Genomic DNA, 9603 nt, shown 5'->3' with positions numbered 1-9603 from the left:
TGCAGAGGAGATGGTGGGCAGCCTGAGGAAAAGCTTTTTAGTTGAGTTCGATTCTTTCTCTCTCCCTGGGCAGATCACTGCTTACCTCTTCATCTCTTCAAGGGGAAGGCACAGCACAGAACGTTAGTGCTGCCTGGGGTTGGCAGGTATATCAGGGCTGAGATGGACTGGATGGGGCAGGGAGCTATTCAAAGCAGGTTCAAGCAGACCTACTGGCCTCCTAGTGTCTCTTCGTTCCTCCACTCTCCTCTCCACCATCGAGGGAGGGCACCTGAGCAAGAGCAGTGCCTGGAATTGAAGCACAGGGTGGCTTTCCAAGGCGCAGGGTTGCCTGGTGGGGAATGTGCAGCACATGCGTGTATTTGAGCCCAGGGCACAGTGCCAGAGGCTCTCTACTCTCTCCCTCTTCATCCCAACCCCCTCCCAGCAACTCAGAGAAAAAGAGCACAAGTTAGGGCTGTACTAGCAGCCAAGATTGCTATCTCAGTTCATGTTGAAGTGATGTCACAAGGAGACCCCAAAAGAGAATTAAGAAATATAAGCATGCATTTCTCTCATACATAATAATTCCAAAAGCTGTGGGTAGCTCTGCTTTATATCATCCCCTAGGGATAAAGAGTGACAGCATCTCTGTCACCTTAACACAGGGCTTCTCGGTATCTACAGTGAAGGTTCAGTGGGCAGGCTGGGATATGACGCCATGCAAGGCTTTGAGCTCACCCGCGGGATGTAGTCTATGCTTTAAACCAGTGGTCAATGTCTCGTGTTATCTCCATAGTGAGAACACATGGCCTAGGAACCCAAGAGAAGTGTTAGAAGTGACCCTTCTATTACAACTAACATTCCACTTAATGGAACTTTTGTTTCTATCTCCATGATCTTGGGCTTGATGGGTTTGGGTGCTGATTCCTAAGAGCAATGTTCCTACCGAGGAACAGAGCCATGGTGCTGATGACTGGAAGCTGAGCTTTTCCCTGGCCACTATGGGACTCCTGATGCCATTGAATCAACAGTAAGAGAAGGGGATCATTTCCCTGACTATCAAAGGGAAATTGGGTTGCTGCTATGCAATAGGGCTGAGAAAACTATGTTCTGAGCTCAAGGGGTCACTTCTGAGGACTCACGGGGCCACTTCGTAGGACTTCTATTTCAATAATAAAGTTCAGTGGAAGCTGGCAACTGAAATAGAGAGGGCTTGTAGGGGCTCAGTTATTTTGAGATGAAGGTTTGTGTCCCTCACCCCCCCAGCTTAGGGGCTGGTAGCAGGTAAGGTGAACACAGAAGGGATAATGAAAGAAGAATCAGTCAGCTCTGGCCTCATGACAGGATACGGAAGGGGAAATTACAGCAGCCAAGTTTATGTTATGCTAATTGATTCCTTATTTCCCGCTCCCTTTCCCCTACTACTTTATATGAAGAGTATTTGTGGTAGCTAACCTCAAAATTTAGATTCCTGGTGCGATGACGCTTGAAATGACATCACCAGCAATAATAATGGTAGCTAATGGCATTTGGGTCTCCTTGTGTTTGGGATGAGATTTTCATCATTCAAATGAAGTGCAAAAATGGAAGCTGGATGGCAAATGGGGTGGAGTGAATTGATTATTCTTTGTTTATTCTGCTACATCCATTCTCCACTGTTTCCCAGCGAGGCTGTTCCCTGTCGAAGGCATTATCTGGACTTCGCTGCTCATAGGTTTTCTGTTCAGGTAAGCCAGTGACAGGCATTTGCAGGAGGCTGGAGGAGGGCTGGGAGGCAGTATAGAGGTCAAGGTGCTTTTTCCCCAGCCCTCTGCTCTGAAGCCATTCTTCTGGCAGAATCGCTGCCTGACTGTACCTGTGGCCAGGCAGCCCCTCCCCTCAGTTCCCACTCTCCTGTGTCCTCTGCTTGTCTCTTCATTCTTAGGGGTGGTAATGGTTTTCTGCTGTGGTGCCTCACCACTCCTACCCACATTTCTGCAAGTAGTCCTTTCATTGAAGTCTCTTCACTTGAGCCATGTGAAGCAAGCTCTATTTCCTGCTGTAATCTGACAGGTCTAGGTCCGTTTCCTCCTCCATCTCCCGAACTCCTGAAAAATAGGAACATTGTCTTAGTTATTTCTGTATGCAAAAATTATCTGACCATAAAATATTAAGTGAATTAATCAAAACACTGCTGAAGATCTGCCTTCTTGCATGAATCTCGCAAAGCCAGAACCAAGAGCAAATTTAACGAGCAGCATGTTCTTAATTTCTATTTCCAGGAAAGCAGTCCAGATTCTTTCCATATTGCCTCTTCCTGCGGGTCCCAGTGCCTTCAGGTATGGCCCCAGGGTCCCAGTGTAATATGTGGCAGGGAGACCCAGTCAATGCTTTTTCAAATTAGGATGTTGATTACAATTGCATGTCCAAATGCATTATTTTAAATGGGCTACACATCCCTGCATACGAAACCTTTCACACATAATTGCTAGTACAGTGTATCAAACAATTTGCTCAACCCTTCAGGCTTCTAAGGTGCTTAATCTCTTTTATTAAGTGAGTCCCCACTAAATAAGCATCTCTGTCTCCTTCCTCTAGGCCCTGCTGCTACAGATAAAAAAAAAAAAAAATCTGTGCTCTGGAGTTGCTGGCTAATGTGTCATCACTTCCAGCTGATCGCAGGTGGTCAGTGCTGGGAGCGCAGACATGAGGGGGTGCTGGCAACTTAAATATATGATTTATAGGTCAGACTGGCGAGAGACAGAAGGCACAGAGGAATGCTTAGGTCAAAGAGTTTGGGGAGAAGAGGTCAAAATCTGAATGAGGTGTCTAAGGCCATGGGCAACAAGAATCTAAGGCCTAAAGCAGGGCCATCTTACATGCCTCCTTTCACGCACCCCTCCCCCACACTCAGAGTGTACAAACAGGTGGCTGAAGTACAGGGGAGAGGGTGGAGGTCCTTGTATAGGCCAAAGATTAAGGATTTCTGCTTGCACTGCCAGTCTTAGCTATCTTTTGTTGGGATAGAGAGTCTTATTTTCCTAGTGCTTACTAGTAAATGATAGTGCACTTACATTTTTATGAGTATGTTTACTCTTCAGAGACTCACAGGATGTAAGAGCTGTCAGAATTCTTAGAAATTATTCATGTTACCTTTATTTTATTTGTGAGAAAGTGGAGGCCCAGAGATTGTTAAGTATTATTGTTAGGAGTATATATTCTACAGACAATAAACTAAACTCTAACAATAAAGAAAATTTATTGGCTCTTATAACTGCAAAATAGTAGGTGACAGCTTCAGGTGTGGCTTGATCTAGCTGCTCACTTCTCAATAGTGTAAATAAGATTCTGTTTATTTTCCACTTTCTTTTCCTTAGGATTCATCCACTGCCTAGCAACTTAGTCTCTATCCTGGTGGTCGTATGTGGCTGCATTAATTCTAGGCCTTACATCATTGATAGGACGTATGGTGGGGAGAGGAATCCTCTTTTTGTAAGAAGCCCTTGTAAATGTCTTCTTAAATCTCATCACCTTGATTGGGTTTCATGTCTGCCTTTGAACTAATTTCTGTAACCAAAAAATTGGATAGATTGATTGCTGTAAGCCCATCAGGCTTAGCTCCTGGAATTTGGGGTCAGGTTATACAAGACCACATGGGTTAGAATGGAGAAAAAGTAGTTTTCCAAAGAAGTATTGGGGTTCTGATGGTGGGACAATGGAGGGATGGATACTGGGGAGGCTGACTGCAAGTGTCCAAGGGCAGTGACTTACGCAAGGTCAAGCAGCTGGGTATAATCAAGTTGGGACTGAAACCCAGCTCTCCTCACTCAGCATTTGAATAGCTATCTAATGGATGGTTATATAGTCCCATTTAAGGTAATATATGGGGGTGGGCAAAAGTAGGTTTATAGTTCATATGGAAAATAATATAATAATTAATAATCTAAGAATAAACTGTTTCATTAATCACAACTGTAAACCTACTTTTGCCCACCCTATATGTATAAGACATCAAAATGGAACAATGGATTGGCTTATGTTTTGTTTATTCTTCAGCTATGATTATAAATAAGTACAAAAACATACCTTGTGAGAGGTATTAAGTACAAATTGCCAGTTATAAAAAACAGTCACCAGGATAAAAAGTACAGCATAGAGAATATTGTCAATAATATTGTAATAGCTATGTATAGTGTCAGATGGGTATTGGACTTATTGGGGCAATCGTTTCATAAAGTATGTAAATGTCTAATTAGTATGTTGTACACTTCCAACTAATATTATATGTCAATTATAAATTAATAAAAATATATAACAATCCTTAACTCCAAAACAAAATTTTAATATCTTGAAATAACATAAAATTTCCAGGCATATTCTAGGGAGGAAAAACCCAAAACATGCCTTGCCATTTAGTCATAATGAATACAATTGTCTGAGTTACATAATTTTGCATCTCATGAAACCATGAGGGCTTTCAGGAGAAATTGAGTAATTTTAGAGATGAGAGTTATATTATTTATAAATGCCCTTTAGTTTTACTGAGGTTTTAGCAGCCAGTCTTCTGGGACATTTTTTTTGAAACTGGAATACAGTTTTTAGACAAACTGTATGAGATACCTGAGGCATAAATTTTTGTTTTTCCTATCTCTGGGGAAAATGCTTGTTAATGTCTCTTAATGAGATCCCTTTCTCTTATTTAAGAATTACAGAGGCAAAGAAGAAGAAAGGAAGGGTTCTGAGCACCTGCCAGGCAGTGTGCTAAGCACTAAAGATATGGAAAAGAAGGTTATAGTTCTCGAGAAACTACATACAAGTTTTGTGGACAGGTAGATAATTAAATAAGCAAAATACTATGGCATTAAGTGTAATAATAGAGTGCTTTGAGAACACAGAGGAAGGCAGAATGTTGGGAGCAGAGAAGAGCCAGGGAAGGCTTTCAGAAGGAGGAGAATTTCTTGAAGGATGGTTAAGTTAGCTGGGAAAAAACAGGGAAGGCTATTCTACACAAGGGGCTCATGAACACTGAGGCATAACATCTTACAGTGAGTTTCCATGAAAATCCAAATAATTCAGAGTGTAAGGTCAGGGGATGGGGAGAGAAAGTGCAGGAGAGGCAGGCTGGGTCTGGGTCATGGAGCGTGTAGTATATCTTATGGGCAAGAGGAAGTCTCTAAACAGTTTTAAGTATGGAAAGACAGGATTTGTGCCTTAGACATATTTCTGTATCAGTTAGGTTCTATGGTTTTAGGTAACTCTGGTTAACTTCCAAAAAAAAAAAGGAAGGAATACGTTGGAAAGATACATGGTTGATCAGAAAACTGAAGGAAAAGAAGCAGAACCCAAGCTCTGAAAGGAGCTGCTAGGGCAGAAATAGTAGGAATTGATCAGCAGTCTCCTTGGTCTGTAGGAATCAGGTCCAACCACCTGCAGTTTTTATGTTGTTCTGTCCAGGATTCAAATTCCAGATGAAAGATGTTGTATTGCCCCAGCTTGAGGGCACACCCAGCCTGGGCCAGGTAAAGTCAGCGTCTTGAGTGGCAGTCTCATCAAGCCTAGATCTCATGAGGGTAGATTCTGAAAGCAAAATCAGGGTGGTGCTACCATAAGAAAGAGGAATGCCAGCCACGTCACCTAAAGCAATGTATGTCCACTTCACCAGCTGGTTGGAAGCTAGATTTGAAGAGGACAAAAGATGAAGGAATTAAAAGGCAAAAGATGATGGAGGTGTGGAATATGGCTGTGTCAGAATTAGAAAAGAACTGGGACTTAAGAATATTTACAGGATAAAAATTGGTGGTTGAAACTAGAAGAAAGGGGGAAGAGTCAAGGGTGACTTCCAGGTCCTATCATTCAGTAATAGATATCACTACTGGAGAGAAGGTAGAGGAAGGAGAGGGGAGATGACAAATTGCTTAGGACACAGTGAGTTTGAGAAACATATGGCATATCAGGTGGCATTTAGAATTTGAAGCTTGTTTTCCATGGAAGGGGCCATGGAAAACAGCAATATTTAAAACTGGCTTGCCAAAGAAAATAAGGTGAAAAGACAGAAAAAAAAATGGAGAGGAGAATGAGGAATGTTCAGGGTCATAGAAAGCCACAGGATTCAAGGAGAGAGCAGATTTGAGCTCTGTTGCGGGTAGAAGCCACATTCTAGAGAATTAAAATATGTAATTGAGAGATGAGGAAGTACTGGTAAAAATGTGTAGGCCGCCCTTGTAACAATCTTGGATGAGAAGGGCTGGGAAACTGCATCGTAGCTGGAAGGGAGTTAACTCTCAATATCAAGGGAGTTATGGGTTTGGGTTTTTTTTGTTTGTTTGGTTTTTTTTTGTAATTTGATTTTTTAAAAGTCAAGATATAATTCACATACCATAAAATTCACTCTTAAAGTATTTTATTCAGTGGCTTTTAGTATTTAACAAAGTTGTTCAATGATCACTCCTAACTCCAGAATATTTTAATCACCCCCTCCCCCTACAAGAAACCTCATACTAATTAGCAGCCACTCCCCATTTTTCCATTTCCCCAGCCCTGGCAATCCCTAACTTTTTGTCCATAGACTTGCCTATTCTGGACATTTCATAATTGGCCTTAACAGACTATGTGATCTTTTGTGTCTGACTTCTTTCATTTCATTTTCAGCGTTCATCCATACTATAGCATGTAGCAGTACTTCATTTTTATTGTCCAACAATATTCCTTTGTATAGTTAAACCATAATTTGTTTATCCATTCATGAAATAACTACTATTTCATTTGTTTCCACGTTTTGGCTATTATGAATATGCTATTAACATTTGTGTACAAGTTTTGGTGTAGATATGTGTATCTAAGTCCCTTGAGTATATACTCAGGAGTGGAATTGCTGGGTCTTAGTTTGGAGAGATTTGATCTTGTTTACAAATTGATGGTACTGTGGGAACCAGTGAAGAGGGAGGGGAGGGAAATACAGAGAGGGTCGGAGGAGAAGAGGTAGGGGCTGGAGAAGGGCAACTTTCTTCATAATCACTCACTTTCTCTGTTGGAACACCCTAACGTTCTAACTTCGTTTCACAAACACTAGACTCTTTGCCCATACATCACACTTGCTGACAACGGAGCGAATTCAATGCGTGGATAAAGCACCCTTAGACCCTTTGCAGATGCGTCCATGAGGTTTCTGTTGCAGTTCATAATTTTGGGATCTCTTCTGGTTAGACCCTGGTACATTCCGGTTTTGTTTTCTCCGGTACATTCGTTCATAGGTGAAAAAGGACAATTCACCATGAAGCCTGAGTCTGATACCTGGTTCCGCAGGTCATTCCAGGCTCCCAGCCGTCCAGGATAGAGAACGATGATGGATACTAGCGGTCGGACACCAAGTACGCCTGCACTCAGCTCCTTACGTTCCCAGTCGCAGCAACCGCGCACGCGCTGCTCCTTTGCCAAAGAGTGGGCGGGGAGTAGGTAGGGAGTGTGTCTCCAGGGCCAATCGGAAGCGAGCGCCCCCGCCCTCCCGGTCGGTGGACCCAGCTTGACCCCGGCGGTGGGCGGAGGAGGCGGGGCCAGTCGCGCGGCCGCGGAGGGGGCGGGGCCCGGGGCCTGGAGGCGGAGCCTAGGGCTGTCAGTCCCGCGCTAGCCGCTGCCGCTACCGCTGCCGCCGCCGCCACGGTTCTTTACCTACTGTGGCCCGGGTGGCTGCCAGCGCTGCTGCTCGCTGCCCGCCGCCCTGGCATCCCAAGCCGCCTCCCATCGCGCTGGCCCGGCGCGCAGGTAAGGCTGACCGCGCTGCCGAGACCTCGCGTCCTCCTCGGCATCGTTCCGTCGCGCGGGCGCCCCCTCCGGGCTGTGTCAGCCCCAAGGCTCCCCTGGCCGCCCGGGGGCGGTTCCGGGGGGCGGGACAACAGTCTTCCCATCCCCCCTTCCAGGCGCCACGCCTGTCTCCGGGGTCTGGGGGCCAAGTCTCCTCATCCCCGCGTGGTTAAGGTCTAAGCTCCCCACAACCCCTCCCGCGCCGATTACACAATCACTGGGTCTGGGGGCGGGGGTCCCCTTTCGAGCCTCGGCCCCACACCTGTTCTCGCGACGCGCTCCCAGGCAGAGGGCAGAGACCTAGCGCGACAGCGGGGCCGGGAAAGTTTCACTTGTGGTCTGGGTTTGTTGACATCCAGAGATGCAGGGAGATGGAGGCTGAGCAGCGAGGATGCGCCTATGCGAGTAGCGTTCTCTTTGCCCCAGGGTGGCCCTGGTCCAGGTTTCCTTTCCAGAAGTCCTGCCGAGAGCCCTGCTCCGGGCCCGGAGTCTGCTGCAGGGCACACCGGGTCTTGCCGCGGCTCCGCTAGGGAGCCGTGGCCCCTGGATTGCTGCAATCTGGGGACGGCTCAGCCTCCCGCTCTACGCTCTTCCTCCTTTCCTAATTTAGCATTGACATTTAGACCAGGTAGGCGAATTTACTTAGCATTTCCCTGACACTTTATAGTTGTGAGGTGCTTTGCCATCCCTGATTAGTTAATTAACAAAGTGAGAAAGCAAAATAGATTCTGAAACGCACGGCTAATGCCTCTCGCAACTCTTTAAAGAACCACTGAAAGCTTTAGGCTGTTTTCGGAGAGAGATGCTTCTGGCCAAGGTGCTGCTGGGAGAGCTATTCAGCGTCTTCCCGTTGCCTGAGAAGGCTTTGGCCATGGCAAGGTCTTCTTTGCCTCTGCTTATGCTGTTTATTGAGGGTCGCCAGTCTATGGTGGGTTATTTTGGTTTTCTTCACTTGAGCAAAGGGGGAATTAAAAGTGTTTCTGGCGAAGCAGTCAAGAAAAAGACTGAGGTTCAAATAACTTTGGATAGTTGTATGCTTTACCCGGTTACCCCTCCTGTGCAGAAAATCTTGGCTCTTTCTGTTCTTTCTCCGTTGTCCCGGTAGGACTATCCAACTGGGTAGGTATTGCTGGTTCCTCATTTAGTCTTAAGACCTCTTGCTACGTGCAGTTTATAGACCTGCCTAGGGACATCCTCTAAGAGTGAGCTTAATTAGCACTTTTATCTGCCCATTAAGCAATACAGCTTGAACTCTTTTGTAATCAGGCTCTGTTGTAGTGTTGGATCTTTAATAATATCTAATTCATTTTAATAGTGTTTCTATAATAATCTTTCTATTAGTATGCCGGTTCTGCAACTCCAGTACTTTTAGTATGGAAGCAGCAATTTACTAGAAATATTATCATGGTAAAAGCAATTCTCAAACAGATTTGCAGCTCACTTCACTTAGATAATTACTACTAGTGGCTGTTAGGGATTTTTATTCTTTGGTGCAGTAGGTGTTACAATGCTTTTGATCTATGAGGTCATTATGAGGTCATTCCTCCCTGGGAGTAACAATTTCAGTCACTAAGTCACTTAAATATTTTTGGACTAATATTGTAAGAGATTTTCCCCCATATGATTTCTTTTTGGACAGGATTCAGAGCTAACAAGATTTGGTTTGGTTTGCCAGCCTAAGCTTTAAGAAGGATAAAATTAATTGTATTGGGAGTTTATAGTAGAGCTATGATGGTGATTTTATTGGCACATGGACCAGACACTGTTTTTGGTGTTTTACAGATACTAATTTTCCTAACAACCCTTTAAGGAAGGTTGTTATAATTACTCCATGTTTCAGATGAT

At 44.6% G+C, this 9603-nt stretch overlaps 1 long non-coding RNA gene across 1 annotated transcript in view; it reads left to right on the top strand.

The window, feature by feature from the left end:
• Positions 1 to 7578: 7578 nt before the first annotated feature.
• Positions 7579 to 9603, top strand: part of LOC129069356 (uncharacterized) — a 149860-nt gene continuing 147835 nt past the window's right edge. Inside the window, exon 1 of the long non-coding RNA XR_008528993.1 lies at positions 7579 to 7719. This is a non-coding gene — a long non-coding RNA (uncharacterized LOC129069356). The remainder of the gene's footprint in view (positions 7720 to 9603) is intronic.

Source organism: Pteronotus mesoamericanus, unplaced genomic scaffold, assembly GCF_021234165.1.
Source record: "Pteronotus mesoamericanus isolate MK-2021 breed Mesoamerican mustached bat unplaced genomic scaffold, CSHL_Meso_final contig_221, whole genome shotgun sequence".
In the NCBI taxonomy this organism is placed as follows: domain Eukaryota; kingdom Metazoa; phylum Chordata; class Mammalia; order Chiroptera; family Mormoopidae; genus Pteronotus; species Pteronotus mesoamericanus.
The sequence above is the reverse complement of the archived record's forward strand: the minus strand, read 5'-3'. Positions and strand labels throughout refer to the sequence as shown.